Source organism: Vanessa atalanta, chromosome 11, assembly GCF_905147765.1.
Source record: "Vanessa atalanta chromosome 11, ilVanAtal1.2, whole genome shotgun sequence".
Taxonomy (NCBI): domain Eukaryota; kingdom Metazoa; phylum Arthropoda; class Insecta; order Lepidoptera; family Nymphalidae; genus Vanessa; species Vanessa atalanta.
Genome location: NC_061881.1, coordinates 4246150 through 4264026, shown reverse-complemented (window position 1 = coordinate 4264026; position 17877 = coordinate 4246150). Strand labels below are relative to the sequence as shown.

The following is a 17877-nucleotide window of genomic DNA, read 5'->3' as shown; positions in this document are numbered from 1 at the left end:
ATTTTATGCTTTAGGTATTTACTTTAATTTATTTAAATATTTAATATATCGCTGATTGTTTGATAAACTTGGCGCGTTTTATTTATCTATTATGAATAACTGGTCGTCATTTTGGTCAACACACTAAGAAGTTCGCCGTCTCGCGGATAGATGTCGCATAAATCGTCGGCAATCGACTACAGCGCATCCACGTCTGTGGTGAAAGAGAGTACTAATAAAAGCGGGAAAGCTTGCCGGGTGGAAGCGTACTGCGGTGGCGAGTGAATGTTTATGATGCAATTTACAGTTCGTATATTGCCAGCCACTTCATATAATACGACTGTACACATCCGAATTTCCTTTATTTAATACGGATTTCTTTACCTGTATTTGTATGGCCCAAGACGTCTTAAATTTTTATTCAAATTATTAATGCCAATTTGGTGCAATATTATTCAAGTATTGTATAAGTATTTGTTATTTATAAACTTAAGTTTATTAATTTAAAAAAGTTAGCTTTCTCAAAATTGTGTAGTGGACTATTTAATATCCGAATACTATTATAAAATTCATATAACGACATACAGGTACCGATTACGCAAAGCTATTCTAGCGGCATCATCCGAGTTCATAAAACATTTATTTTACGATGTGACGACCTCAAATGACTCATAAAAAGCTTCAGAGATTCACTCACAGATGGCGCTAGGCTTCGCTTGAGAGATGTGCGCCATCTATAGTTGTCAAGGGGTAGTTCACGATCGCCTCTCGACAAGTTATGGTTTTATTGGAATACCCATAAAACTTACGAGCTGCGACTTTGGGCTCGAATATGGAGATATCGGAGGGTGAATGGGCGTATAAGACAGGAGACCGACTTTTATTGTTTGTAAATTGGTTGTAAAATTATGAGTCTCTCGTATTGTGTGTAATCACGGCTATCAGCTGTTACTTTATGGGATAAATCACTTTATTACCACAAGCGATGTTTTATGAGGCTATAAAGTTTGATTCAAATGGGCGAAGAGTTGTCACTTTATAAGTAGCACTTAAGTATTTTACTACAATAAACCAGCTTAGTTTTTTTTACATCAATGTCAAATTAACTTGATATAAGTATTTTATAACAAGTCTAAAGCTTTTTAAGACATTTTAGCTTAATTGTCAGTAGTTTATATTATTAATATTTATTTTTGTTTATTACAAATGAAGCAACCAAATAATTTGTTGGTTGTTTTTTACGTGGAATGAAAATAAAACATTTAAAATAAACCTAAGGCTTCCAATGTCTTTGAAAAAGGAACAAATTCGAACAAAATAATGAATACTGGCTCGATACTAAATCGATTTATTACTATTCGATAATAGATGGCGTTCATTGCCATATTAGCTGCTTGATCCTTAAGACAAAGTAATTTGAAAAGAAACAACTTAATTTGACGCTTATATTATATAATGTAAGAACATTTTAGGTGGCAAGTACAAATTAGAAAGAAATATAGTAAAATTACTTTTATAGCTATATATAAGAACTTCAGTCATTTTCGCTTAATCATTTTTCTTAATATTATTGCTATTTCCAAGCTGAACTATGAAAGTCAATTATCAAAACAAACATCCTATGGTAACAGAGAAACAAAAATGCTTTTTACACTAAACGGTAAAACATCGTACCTAGTTAATTTTTTTCTTTAAGCTTACGTAAGTATGAACATGTTTTTAATCATTTTTATTTAAAAGGTAATCAATACATAATATTATAATAACAATAATATTAATCATTAATAATTATATACTAACTAATCTCTCACTTATAGTGTACGTAGATCCAATATTCACAAAATCATATTTTACATTTTTACCCTTAGAAATAATATTTATTTTATAATATATATATATATCTGTCACGAAAATCCGTGTATAAATTAGCATAATATAAAAATAAATTAAAAAAAATAATTTATTCATTATAGTTTATAAAATCAGCAAAAAAGCTTAAACTTCTGAAGCAGCTGTTCTGTTATTATTACATTTGAATCAGGCATTTAAATTAAAAAAAAAATAGTATAAAATATTTTATTTAAAATTATTTCTAGAATAATCACACATTAACATGCGTATATTTTTTCTCGTTGCAACCGACTTATCCGAACAGAAGTTTACAGCGCTAATTATTTGTTTTACGAGACGTTTACGATTATCGTGATCGTTAAGTTGACGTTTACGATCGGTTAACACCTCGGTCGTGATTGCGGCTCGGTTTTAGTGCCACTTGAAATTAATTTTGTAAACAGATACAATTATTATGATATGCTCGTTTTGAACTACTCGTTTGTTTTCTTTTCGTTATTTATAACGGGTACCGAAATAAATAAAAAATTTATTGCTCTGTGTTAAGTCCTTTTATAAATCAATGAAACTTTAATGCATATGATTTGATTTCGAATTCTTACGTTATATTAAAGGTACTTAGGTACCGTATGACTTGATAAAATAAAAGCATTATAGAACTGTCGCGTGTTTAAACTTTACCGTTTCATTGTTTGAACAAATTATTTTATACACTTTATATTTATATATGTTATGAATAATCATGGCTTCGAGTCGGCAACAAAAGATCAATGTCGTGGGTTAGCTCTAAATCTTACTTTGAAATAAAATAAAATTTATATGCAGGTGAAAATTTAATGGTCTGTATTAATAATATAATATGTATACATACACACAAAATGCATATTTTAAATGTAGTTCTCACTTACTTTTAACAAATTTTAATTTTAAACTTCGCATAAAATTCTAACAATAAACATTTTGTGTTTCAATGTTTGTAAGATACTTAATATGATTCAAAAAACTCGATAGATTCTAATTATCTTTATTATATGTCAATATAGGATCATCATGTTTCAATACCAAAGTAAAAAAAAAAAATAGTAAACTTTGAGTCGAGCCAAGATAAGCAAACCAGTAAGAACTGGTTTTGTAAACAACAGAAAGTTTGGTTACAAACAAATTGTTATTATAAACTCAAAATACATTCATAATCAACATAACAATAACAAATTTCTAATTTATTTTTTATCAAGCACGTATAGGCCCCAGTGGATTGACCCTGTTAATAAAGCGTAGGAACAAGACGAATGCGAGAAAGAGAAAGGTATAATGAAGGAGCGGCGTAATTTATGAGATGCACATTTGGTATGAACAGCGCCAAATAAAAAGATATTTCCCGGTATGGTAACAATATTAATTTAGGATTAATTTTTTTTTCTTCTAAATATTGAATATTAAAATACTGAGCGTTTAAATATTTATAAACACTGGTATTTTAAACATTATGTATTATCTGTGCAATAAATAAGACTAAACTGTTCTCTATTTAAATGATCGTCTCGGGGAAGATGAGGAATATAACGTAAAATATAATAGTCACTATATTGGTAATAAAATAAGAAAATAAATGACACAATAAACCAGTTTATCAGCGTATAGAGAAAAGTAGAAAACCGCTTTAAAATAAAAATAAAGTGGACATGTTTTTCGCGACAGTACCGCCTATCGCTATGAGTAAGTTATGGCCGTTGTAGGGTGAGTTACACCCTGCTTAGGTCACGTGGCCCGAGCGGGATGGGGCTATACGAACGTTCTAACATCTGACGGGGATGGATGATGTTGGGGCGGCAAGTTATCTTCGTTTCATTCAACTCACACTCGCGCCGCCCGAACGTCCGTATAGATCAATAAAACTACTTTATCTCTTTTTGGCACATCCCCATCCCGTCGGCGACTTCCTAGAACGATACTTCACCGAGCTATGCTTTCTCTTTAAAAAATAAAATGCATTCTCTAAACTCAAGTCTCCTTCAAAAATGAAACAAAGCGTTCTTTACGTTCTATGGCAATTGTGAGAAACGTGACGAATTTTAAAAAAGGAACGGCTAATTTAAAAAAAATGTAATTGTCGGTTTGTCAATAGATCTCTTGTTCTTTTTTTAAATCTTCGTCCTATTTAATGCAATTGTCGTTTTTTAGCCGGTGAAACGTTTTAGCCGTGTTTACAAAGGTAATGACCATAAAATATTATTACGGGGCTATCACGACGAGCCACAGGTAGCCCCGGGTCTCAGTCTCTAGTTCATTGCGATAGTGTACCGTCTGGTAATTGATGTTATTATTTTTCCTGTGCAACGTTTTCGTTTCTAAAACTATAGTAATAAAATTGTGTCTTAATATCAAAGTTTTTGTGAACATTTATTTGTATTTAATTATTAATGTATAAAAATGTAAGTACTTCTTTGTAAAATTGTCTATGTTACTGAACAAAAAAAAAACCGCCCTGAAAAAAATAATATAAGTAGGTATATAGTGCTCAACAGACGTGACAGAAGTAAAACCTTCTTGCATTTTATATAAAAAGTTTCTCATAAACTCTCTTATACCTTTACTTGACATTAAAATACATTAGATCCGATTATCATGTAAGTAATAAAAAATATTTTCAAAATTTTCACCAACCACGCTATTCTATGGAATCCATGTCTACTGGGGTTAGTAGTAGGCGTTAATTCGGCGGACGTCTTTCTCGTCTAACAAAGTAATTACTCTTGTTACCCGTAATCACTTTTATCTTAATACTTAAAAGATCATAGCTTTTTTTCGTTTTATTAAGAAAAGTTCAATTTTGGAATTCCGTTACGAAACAGGATTTATTTAATTTAAACATGTCGTGTCGTATTAATGTTGATAAATAATTATTTAAATATGATTTTCTTTTTTAATTTAGATATTGTATTACTTTTTTGCGTTAATTCTTTCGTTTTTAGTCACATTCTACTTAAGCTGTTATCCAGACACTGGTTCTCAAAGATTTGTAAGCATGGATTATTTTAGTGCATCAATATTCTCAAAGTATAACAAGAATTTGTATTGAAATAGATAATACTTATGTTATTTTTTACCAATGTCTTTTCAATAACTTCAACAAAATACATCCACCAATGGCACCTAGGCGTCCGTTTACCTATACCAAAATAAATAAATAAGTAGGTATTTTAATAGCCAAGGAACCGTGACGGTTGAAGAATTTAAACTAACCTCATATCTTTGTAAATAAAATAACTTTATAAATAACATTTTAAAAATCCGCCCAAAACAGTAAAATATTCAAGATAAATATCAAACATGCTATAAAAATAACACTACGAATTCAATTTCCCTTAATAATACCTACATAGTTTAATTTACATCGAAATACCATTGTATAGGCAACTTCCTACTTAATGAATTTATTATCTAAACCCCTCAAGCGATATACATCATTGAAAAAGTTCTTAATTATGTCTATTTACTCAAACCACCTCTAATTAGATATTGTCAGTTTTAATGAGTTAATATAAGGGCAATAAATAAAACACCTAATTATTTAACGTATATCGTATTTATAACAGAAGAGATAACGCTTGGCTCCATTTATCGAACCTTCATCTATTTATTAATTAAAAATATAATCTTATTATAAACATGCGAGTACATTTCCACTTACGATTTACGAACGTTTAGCCTATAACATGGTTTTATTTAATTTAAAAATGGAACGTTATTTTGCAAATTGAATAATGTATTTTATTTCGTTGATTCGAAATTTGAATTTGTATGTTGATAACATTTTTTTCATAATTTCATTTTGAATAGAAAATTTAAAATATTCTCTTTACATAATTGTAAACAAACGTAAAACGTTTTAATTATTTATAATTAAATTTGTAATGGCGAATGAAAAACTTTTTAAAGACATTATTGTCACAAAACAGACTGGCAATTTATAATTTAAGTATTTCTTTTCTTTTATTGGTAGTTGCTTAATATTTAAATAAAGAATTTAGGTATATTTAAGCGACATAATATAAAGGCGTGTACATACTTTAATAGTACATATGCTAGATAATAAGATTTATCTTTCTAGCTTTATCTCGCCGGAATCGAGTTAATTCTTCAATATCCATGTTTCTTCCCCCTATCTGAGGGATCGGAACTCGTGATAAAAATGTGAACGTCCCTATACATGTGTTACGTGCTTGCAATCGAAAAGAAATAAACTTAAAAATATATTCAATTAGTACATTTAGATTATGTAACTAACGATAAATAATTAGTAGATTTTTTTTATCTCTTCTATATAGTAGTTTAATTTTAATATTGATTATTTTTATCGTCGTGTTAATAGAAATTTACTTTTATATAATAAATAATGAAATATCTACAAGCGGATTATTAACGTTACCTACGAGACAGCGAAATTTACATACTAAAATCATCTCGGTTAAATGAATATTATATAAAATAATTCTTACAATATATTACGAATTACCATTATTTATTTAACTAGATAAGAGTGTCGCACTACAAAATAAAACAAATGGGCCAACTTAATTATTCTTGTGTGCGTGACAGCTATGCTTGACTCTTGCCAAACGTCATACTACTTTACCAATGTGAGTGTACTCAGTAGCTAATAGTTGGACACTATTTTTTTCGACGCGTTCTCAGCTTTGACAGTTTGATATTATATTTGCACATTAATAGTTTAATTGCAAACTCTTTTGTATATATTTTTCACAATTTTTTAAAATTTAAAGGAAACAGATGCATCTAACCTTGTTATTTAAAAAATCTTTGTTTTAAGTTTTCGAGTGCAACGTAGGTATCATCTCGCTCATACTCACATTGCTGGTATCAAACAAAAGTTTGGTCACGCTTAATGCCTTTACGACTGCCGGGGGTGACATAAAGAAAATGAAAAACATTTTGTATTATTCTTGTTGCGCTCTTGTCCCGCCTAACTTCAACGACCCTCTGTAAGTCGCGCGCATACTTGCCACACACAACTCTGAAACAATTTAAGACACATTCTCTTAACCACTTATATTTTTAATCTATTTTCCAGAAAGGGAAAGTTTCTCCTGACGAATAGAGCTTGCAATTTACGAGTCAGAAATGTTTTTCTCTAACGTAGTATAAAGAAACGTATTATGTCCCTGACCACGTGACAGAAGTAAATCCTTTTTGTGTCAAATACAATACTAAAATTGAAGCCTTTCATCTACAAAAATGACATTTTATGAGTTCAAATTTTAATTCGATATTTACATTATTTAGTATTAAAAATATATAATTAGAACTTGCCTCAAACGCACCGTTGTGAGCGCCCTAAATCTCTCCTCCGCTCCCAGTAGCTTCTGCTTAGACAAATATCTACAGAAACTAGTTACGTGTTTCGACTCTAATGTAAGTAGCTTTTTAATATTTATCTCTTTTCTGTGATGTATTTCTTGTTGAAAAACATATAACACCTTTTTACAGATTCGTTAAAAAAAAAAGCGCTAAATCTTTTTCTTTCGAATCTACGTAATGAAAATGCGTAAGAAGTATAATTACGGCAGCGTTACTACATTAAGTACGTACTGGTTTTGCTTTATGGAAGTAATATATCAGTTTTATTTTTCATATTATTATTGTATAAATTCATATAAACTTCTGAAATCGCGAGTGGCCGGAGCGCGATACGCTATATATTTGTCAACTCAAACTATTTCTGTGCTGTTTGTTTTCGTTTTGACAAATCGCGTCTCGGGCCGGCGCCATCTTGCAACATTCCGTTGACAAGCATTATTTGGACAGAAGTTTTAATGCATATTTTTTTATAATTACTTTTAGACGATGAATAATTTCTCAAATCGAATGAGAAATCCAACTAAGATTATCATTACAGATAATATATCATTAATATTATATACCAGAGTCAAATAACTCAACCCCCGCAGCCCGGGTTCGCTCGTAATTCGTCGTGTGTGGCTCGCGACTATTCTATATAGCTTTTCTTACAAATCTAGCCTGTGAACCATATATTTATTGTTGAAATTTGTCCTTTATTCAGTTTACCAAAGGGTTTCAATTTCAATGTCTCTGAATTTGGAGTTACTTCTATTAACTTAGATGAATAAAACCTTAGACAAATGTGATCTATGATAAACGTGATTTCGGTAACGAGCTAGGAGAAGTTGATGTATGGCCACGATTGTTATTTTTCTAAGGAATGGAGGAAAAAATATAAAGTGTGAATACAGCGCCTTACTATATAACAGTGATGAGAAATAGTTTATTGTGAGATCACGTGATTCTAAGTAATAAAGATCACACCCCAGGAGTAATCTTCTCTCCGTGATACTGTTATATTTTCTCTCTTGTTTGTTAACGAATGAAAGATTGTAATTTTGCTGCTAAACGAAAATATTATTTATAACAAGACGCTTGTAGCGACAGAGATGCTGATGAAGTATCACATTTATCTCCTACCGTATCAAACAGGTCTACTTGAGGAGTACATTGTTTACTATTTAATACATCACCTGTACTTAATTATAAATACACTTCTATTAGAAGCTCTTATATGAAATTATAATATAAACACGTATAAGATATTGCAACACGTGGTTGTGAAAATAAATTACTCTGAAACAACAACTTAAATTACCTTAATAACAGCGTATTAAAATTAACCTTTGACTCGTATAATATAATTAGTATTTTTTCGAAAATTATCAATTTATTAACAGGTATATTATATGGTTATAGGTAGATATCTAATGATATTACTGTATTACCAAAATATATGCAAAAGTGTTAGATAAAGAAACTAATTTTTTAAGTCAGCGATCATGTTTAATATGAAAAACGTTTCTCGCGAAATGGCTTCTGTGCGACAACACTTACCGCTTGTTACCGTACAGATAAGCTAAGATATTTATCACGGACGGATTATTCATAATTAATAGCGCCCTCAGTCCGTGACGGCATCACTTGCAGTAGGTATGACAGATTATGTATACGTAGAATAAACTGCAATGTTGCCAGCAGAATATCGTCTTATTTCCTTGGCATCGACGACGACTCGCTGATTTATTTTTCCGTTCCAACCTACAAAAGTTTTCGGATTAAATAGTTTTTCTCGTTTCAATATTTGGCAACAAAATAATTTTTTTTTTATTATTATTCTTAGTTGGATTTTAAATTAAGTAAGTGAGTTATGTTCGTGAATGTTGATGTATAGTGTAGGACAAGCAAGCTTAATAAAATTATTTTAATATTAAAAATGGTAGAGTGTAGTTCACGTTTTAAAAATGTATTAAAAATGCTGCAACAAAGCGTGCTTGTTTATTCAAAAAGTCATTGTCGTCTTGTCAACCTAACGATTTTCTAAGATATCACTTAATTTGGACAATAAATACAATGTTTGACTTACTACTAAAGGTGGTAACCGAATCCAGGTTAACCTGATCTTGTAATATTATGAAAACCTTTTTTTAACCTTTTACTTATATCTTTACGAGAAAACATTGCTTTGTAATTAATAGCTATATGTGTACTTATGTTATGAACTACATGAATCAACATTGAAATAATTTAAACTAAAACAATTTAACTAAAACCGCGTAATCGTTAACCTAATGTACGTACCTAAAATAGTTACATCGCAACCCTCACATATTCGGCCTAATGGTGACACATAACAAAGTGTTACGGAAATAAATAGCAAGAAAAAAGAAGGATTAGTTCGTCCGTCGGTCGCATTAGCTGACTCTAAAAATAAAATTAATCTCTAGTGTGAATGTTTACAACGGGACAAATAAAACTTTCTAAGTGCTTTTTAAAAATTTTCGATAATTGTTTTATTACCAGTCCTATTAGATTAGATTTATATTTTAACGTATTTTTACAACAAGTCTCTAGAATTGTATTAAAGTCAGATTGGGTACACTTTATTTAAGTAGGTACTTATAAGCTCATTTGAATCGTCATTTAAAAATATATATCAAAACAATTGTTCTTTGCACCATTGAAATGACATATATAGTAGGTATTGACATATATATAAATACGACAATAATTATAATAAAAATTTCTAAAATTAATTCTAATAATTGTTTAAAATTTGTATATCTGTTAACTTAATAAGTATTTGTTTTTAAATGATTTTATTTCTTGAACTAGTCCAAAATTTTTAATATTTCTCGTGTTTGTGTTATTATACGTTCAAATGTTTGAATTAGGTAACGTAGTGTCATTTTTTCCATAGTGTCATGTTATATGAAATTTACGCTCGGCTTAAAGCGTTCAAAATTTTAGCTTCGCCCGTCCAAAATCCTGATTAATGTCTCGACAGGGGGTGCATCGGAATTCAGCACGAAAATCTGTTTTCAACTCTTTTTATTTAATTTTTTGGGTTTCTCTTGTTATAAGACTTTTGAAATTTAGTTTTTGTATGATACGAAATTAAATAAAAGATTCAAATAAAAAAATATCGTACTGTGAAAAAAATAACTATAAATATAACATAATACGTAAACAACACGGCTGTTATGTATTTTCCATTATAATTATAATTAACCTTATAATATAATTACTTATTATAATATATAAAAAATAGGTACCTAATTATTGATATTATGTAGCATGTTATATAATTACGTACAAACTTATAAAACATTTGTAATTATAAAATAATTATTAATAATAAACCAAATAACATGTATGTTTCGTTTAGAAACAGAAATGGCGTCGGGCGCACGTCACACAGCCCGCATTCATGTCGGTGGGGATGAATTGATAGCCCAGGTAGGGGTGGGATCTACTCGCCCAAGTCATTTCAAATATGGTACCCTAAAAGAAACGCGAAATTTTGTCAAACTTGTTAATATAGTTTGATGAATAAATTATTTATAATTTTAGTTGTATTTAAATGAAATAAAAAAAAAATTGTATTTAAATCGGATATTGCTATTCCATTCCATTATTACTTTTAATTATTAAAACGAGATGGCCCAGAAGTCACGACGGTTATAACTGAAGAACGCATTTGCATTTGTGCTCATTTATAATCTTGTACTTCGGGGGTAATGGAAAAGATTGTAAGGAAAACTGCATTTTTGCGATGTCATTCTGTCATATGTTCGAACATTTTAATATATAAAAGACCTTATCCAGTTAGATATTAACTTTACTGTACTTTACTATGGCTATTGTACTGTACATTGGCCATTTCACTTGTTGCGTTTTGTATTTATTGAAATACATATAAGCAGCTTGATTATTATGCGTTTCCATTTTTTTTTAATTGGCAATGCCTGTGCTTAATCTTCGTACAATTTGCATACAAATTTAAAGTGTTTACACATTAATCTAATATGCGTTAACGAATGTAATAAAATCCTCCAGGGTGGGGAGACTGAATCTGAGACAATTTGCCGTTCGCGCCCCTCGGTAAGCCCACCTATGTGTCTTTCTTATTGCCGGCTAAATCTCGAATATACAACGAAGATTAATTCCCGCTGAAAGAAAGGGTGTGCCAACCCTTTTTGTCTACCAATGCACAAACGTGCTAGAGTGCACTTTAAAGAGCTTTACACATATAGATATAATCAGCGAATCTGTACATTAAAGTTGCAATGTATCATTTCTTCATAATATTTCAATAGTCATCAAAATTAAATATTTCAATAACAAAAAAATATAAACTTTTTCGTCGTCGAAATGTTTAAACTCAAATTCAAAATATTTCTCCCATCGTGCCTAAGCAAAATTTCCTTTAAAAAAAAAACAAATGTATAATTAAGAAAGTGTTTCCAAATTATCATTGTTTGCAACCATCAGATATATTTGAGCGCGATAAAATGCCGTCAAGTGATAATTTAGCGATTAAATTCCAGAAGCCGGTATGGAATTTAATGATTCAAGAACGATGCTAATGTTTTGTATCTTATAATTCAGATTGCAGTTTAGATAAAACGAATTGAGTGATTGCGATTCAGTCAATACGAAAATTCGAGTCCGTGAAATTTATCTTAACTCAATCAGAATTATTAATGGAGATGAATTGCATTCGATACCGATATCATCGCAATTTTAGGTTACTAAATAAGTAGCTTCATAATGTTTCGCAACAAGGCGGTCGATATTCATTATTTCCACGGTAGAATGCGTGCAACCCTTATCAAGGGAAGACGCCCGTTTTTTCTCGGTTTTCCCAAATAATTTATTTAGCGGGCCGCCGTCAATTTATCTCTGTGGGAGCTAATTTCGCGTCGGCCCGGTGGCTGCCTGGCGCATGCTGTAATTCAACAAATTGCGCGTCCTGTTGGATTTATGGGCCCTCGCACTTGACGGAGCGCTTGCCGCTCTTCTTCCATTGTTCTTACTTGTACTGGTCAGTGCCTGAAAATAGAATTCAATTCAGGATGTTTATCTAACTTAGGTCATTAAACACTCTCTATATTGAACTCACGAAAATATGTTTTGTGTTGCTATATTTTCTTGAAATACAATTGTACATTAAAATATTTTAATTACTTGCTAATATCAATATGAGCGAGAAAATGCAATGTTATTTTAGTCTGGCACTATTTTATAGCTAATACAAATGACTATTCGAGACTTGCGTGATGTTTTAATCTGATGTTTTTTCCATGTTTAACATTATTTCATGTATAATCTGTAATATCAAAGGTCTTTTTAGTTTTTCAATATACTTATTCAAAATATAATACAAATCAGTAATATGGCTTTTAATAAATATTTTACTGTATTGATTGACATTTACAAAAACATAACACACAGATCATGTTATAATGTTATTAAAATTATGTCTAACAGATCAAGCTACTTAAATACGTTCCATATTCATCATTGAAGGATACTGAATGGGTACAAAATTATGTTTATAAATTAAGGTATAACATGAGACTACGACTTAGGTATCGCCGGTGTCTGTAATAGCAATACAATTATCGTATCAATTATTCGGTTGGCGTCCTCCTTCTTTATCACTTCCCGTAGGAAGGAAGTTAAGCAGTCTTGTACCGTTTTGACTTCTTTAAAGTAGTTCGTTTATCTTTTTAGCTTTTATTGCGTGATTTTACGAAGACAATACTCAAGTACGTGCTCCGTTTGATCGGAAACAAAGAATTAATATGTCGAATTTTGACTTTTCTTTAATTTATAATTTATTGTTGCCAAGCTCAATTAGGTATCTTAAAGAAATTTGTTAAGTACCTTGGTACTTATATTCTAAAATTTCATCATTTCATTTCATCGCGCTTGTTTATTTATGCTTACCTAGAAACTGCTGTTCTAATTTTGTTTCCGTATATGATAAAATTAAAGTAATAAAATATATATAAGTTTATTTAGACAGACTAAATTAATTAATCTTAGTGTTAATTTGTAGGTAATAAAACTGTAAGTAATGTCGTATAGGTCTATCGGCGAAAACCGGGGCATGGCTAGTTTGTTATAAAATTTAAATTCGATGATATTTAATCTGTAGTTAAAGCTCGGTTGAGTTATACAGTGCTACGACTGTTATATCTTTTTGCTGACTGCGGACGGCGAGACAGCCGTCCCGCTCGCGCGCCTTCGCGAACGGGCAACATCAGCACCGAGGGAACTATAAAGAGCTGAAAATATAATTTATTATCATATTATAAATAATATTGCACTATATAAGTTAATATCACTAAATAAAATAATAAATACCTATCTATATCAAAATTAAGAGAAAAACATCTTAATGAAATTGTTAATTATATTAAAAAGTTAAATAAAAAATAAATATTTGATACGTCGATATTATTTAACACAGACTTATGTAACTTTTTAATAAAGAGTCAACAAAAAAAAATAAAACCTATCTAACATCTCGATCTAATGAACGCAACTTTAATCAAATTATTTATAAAAGCTGATATAAATGACACAGTGGAGCGATACGAGTCACACTAGTTCCAGCTCTATACGATATCCTTAGTCTTTGTAAATCAGCATATGCAAAGTGGTATAGCAATAAATCTAGCAGCTCTTGCTCGTTCTCGCATCATGTTACATCTTAATTTCAGAGCCGGCTCGTCGGAGCCTGCCCGCCAGAGATACGGCCTTTTATCAAATTCGCATTACGCTAGAAATTAACTTAAACTTTTAAAAATATTTCGTGAGAGTGAGCTATAACTGATACAGCTGTTTGAATACTGACTCGGTTAGACGGCCTTGGGCTCGCTTTACTTATACCTAATTCGTTCGTTCTTTTGTTTTTGGCTTTACGAAACGTTTCAACTAACACCTAAGATATATTATTATTAATGTAGGTACTTAATACTCGACATGTGTGTTTTAAATTTCATTCTAATACATTATGTGTACCGGAATGCAATTCGTCGACAGCTGCTTTAATTAAAATTAAATTTATTTCGCAAATAATATACGTCGATGCGTTTTAATTTTGTTTTTTAATTGGCATTTTATTAATTTCGCTTTCCTTTTGTTTCAGGTGGTCGTCGCGTGTAATGCGTTGTCGCTTGGTAGGTGGCGGTAGATGTTAGGGCTCAACGCGAGTGAATGTCAGCGCGCTCCGTGATATGTCATAGCATTCCAGATCTCCCATTTTGTATGCAATAAAATGTGCTCTGTATGGATTGTCGTATTGCCGCTTGATTTACTCCACTCGCCCGACTCGGTTTGACGTCGAGAGATCAAGATATCAAACTCGACTGTCGAATAAATTTTTGTGCCAGCCCACACGAACGCTTAGGCAATCGACTGCCGAAGATTTATTGTCAAAATTTCCCGTTAGTAACGCTTACCGAGCACACTCCGCGTATCACTATTTCACAAATAAAAGAACCAGTCGCGATATCATCGTCGACTATAAATTATATGAAGCTCGTATGAAAAATACACGTTTCGATGTCCGCTTATTTATCGCTTAGCTTGAGTTATGTATGCATACGTTATGTTAATCTCGACTTGTTATTAAATAGACGTTTCTATTAATATTAATTAGCTTTTGTCAATATTTTAGGGAAGTTGTCTAATAATGTGAACGTTAGGTCGACTGTTATAAATAGAGACGTCGGTGTACAGACGTGTATCGAGAGAATGGAAAGGCGAAATTGTCGATATCGACTGGCTGATCCACTATCGGTACCATCGGGACGGTGGCTGTTCCACACTAGGAATAGGTTGAGTTCCCGCGTTGTTCTGCCTCGTGATATATTGTTCCGCATCTCCCTGTATAAATCTTGAACGCCTGCTGAGGTACACGGGACACGCCGCCGCGCCGCAGCCTCGAGCTTCAAATGGAATTGTGTTTTTATTTATCGTGCGAATTGTGCCCCACTATCGCTCACTCGGAATCGCAGTTTATCTGCCAAAACGCGCAGTTGGATCGATGCAAATTTAGCTCTTAAGTTATTCTATGCCTGTATTCGAATAAGATGCTGTTCTCGAATCTCACCTATCGAATTAATTTTACAACTAATTTCTTGAAGTACAATTTGAAATTAAAAAAGCTCTGCTTGTAATTTTGCGTCCAGGACAGAATTTTATTTAAGATTTATTAAAATTAGTGTAAGGAAAAAAAAAATGAAAAATGTACAAATACCTACACACATTGGGTTTATCGGTAACTTGCCACATTTCTGATCTAAAATGTTCCATATTAACCCAAATAGTGGGGGGCAAAATAAATATTAATATTGGTACCACGTTATCTGTGCAACTTATATTTAATGTACATTTTTGCTAAGGTCTTAAAGGCTTTTTTGAAAAAAGGCTCCGTCTAATCTCACTTGTCGTGAATCTGTGCGACTCCTAGATAACGTTGGATACAGTAACGTGCTACCCAATGTTACTTGTGTATATAATTATAAGTTTAGTATGAATTAAAATTGAAAACTGATGTACAACGTCTGTATACGTTCAGAAATTAATTAAAATTGTGTCTATATGGAAGATTGCAAAGTACTGGCGTGACGTGACGTTAAAATGATTTATCAAATATTATAGTCTTAAAACTGTTTGTATTGTAAAAATATTATGTAACAGAAAAGTGAATAGTATAAATATGAGGTAAATAAACGAACATTTTATATCCTTTATTTGTATAAAACCGCTTTCTTTTAGAGCAATCTGAAGTAATAATGTCTTTTATAAATATTTTACAGATAAATGAATGTCCATAACGTTGACGTCACTCCTAGAACCTATATACGTAACGTGAAAGGCTTTAGTATGAAAATATTCCATTTTAGTCGATAGCTTAACTTATTCTTAGCTTACCTATAGTCACTTAAAAAATGACAAGAATCAAAACTAGTTGTGCCCAGTATACGAATAGCTATTAAAATTAAGGAGTAATATAATTTATTTTAAGATACAGTAGTGGTAATATTTTTGGATTCCTATAAACATATACGTAATTTGTCTTCTTAAATTTAGTGATCGTGGAAAATTTGGTCGTGATTCTTTCGATACTTTTATTAAGTTATCCAACGATGAAGTGCCAAATGCAATTTCAGTGTATTCTTAGCTAATATATATCTATATTTTTTATTTTCAATAATTTATATTTTATCTTTGGACCCTTTTAAATCTTTATAATTTCGATTCAACCGGTAATGTGTTTGTTAATAAAAGAATTGAGAATATTTTAATTAAGTTCCGCACAACATTGTCGCCAATCGCAATTTTGACACATGGCGAACTTGTTTGATGAAATGTAATTTATGATGAAACATCTAAAAATTATAATACTTAAATTATATACGTACAATAATCACATAATAATATGTATGTATGTAACGTGATGAATTTAAAAAAAAATCAAGCTTGTTAATTACAATAATTTAAAAAATAATCGTATTTAGTTAGGTGATAATTTTGTATGTGTATATTTCCTGATATAATTGCGAATAACAAATTAATTATTCAAAATGTGGATATATAACACATAGGTACATTTAATTATGGTTTGTATTAAACTAAATCATACTGTCAAATAAACTTATACATATAAAAATCGTCAATGATACATACATATGAATTTTTAATTTCAACATAGACAATAATACTATCTTTATGGAGGTGACATAAATCGATTTTGATCCGACTAAGATATATGCGAACAGGATTATCATCGTGTGTGATTTTTCCTAAGACTTTCTTCAACTGTGTGAGGGTCTGGAGATAAAATATCCTTATTTTTATTATTAAATTACCTCGAAAAGTTCCTTTGGTTATTCCTACGTGTAATTGGTCTGATAACTTTGCAATTAATTTTCATTATTATTTTGTTTCTTTCAAACATACGTTTCACTCATAAACGTAAGAAACAAATATTTAGATTAAGTGTCACTTATTTCTCATTTTATCAAGAAAGAATCAACGTCTAAGTTTTATTGTAACACTTCGTTAAATATATTGTAAATATTATAAGCAACTTATTTATAAAGCTTTTTATCATTGAGATGAAATTAATATCGGAATTCAAAATTTTTTCACTCGTTTTGTAACACACTTTTTTCGAAGTTTATACAAATATTATTTTATTATTTTACAATCGTATATAAATGTTTATTTATTTTATATGGGAACGTGCTCACGGATGTAATACGTAAATTTTGTTAACAAAACATCGATCATACGTAAATAGGTAGGCCCAATTGATTGTAATATACCTATTATAATTGATTAATATTAATTAGTAATAATGAAGAGAAATACTTAAAACTCGAGGGATTCTAGTTAAAATGATTTAAATGTTTGTGTTTTACAATTGTAACTGTGTGGAAAGTGTAATATTATACAATTATGTATATATTACCGATAATATTATGAATGAAAAGCGATATTATAATTTTTTGTACAATATCGGCTACAGTGCAAGATGGATCTGCATTAAATAAAAATTCTGTTACTGTAACTAGTTTATTTATTTATTTCAACCTCACCTAAATATTACGAAATAGAAAAAGCACACTATTAATTATTTTTGAGTTTTTGATGATCGCATTG

The 17877-nt window shown here is 30.7% G+C and overlaps 1 protein-coding gene across 2 annotated transcripts in view; it reads left to right on the top strand.

The window, feature by feature from the left end:
* Positions 1–16562, top strand: part of LOC125067199 (homeotic protein ultrabithorax) — a 119352-nt gene extending 102790 nt beyond the window's left edge. Inside the window, exon 3 of one of the 2 annotated variants that reach the window (XM_047675648.1) lies at positions 15381–16562. The gene's annotated coding sequence lies outside the window, so the exon portion shown is untranslated. Of the gene's footprint in view, positions 1–14353 lie in introns of both variants that reach the window. The other variant, XM_047675647.1, reaches the window with a different exon arrangement.
* The last annotated feature ends 1315 nt before the right edge of the window (positions 16563–17877 follow it).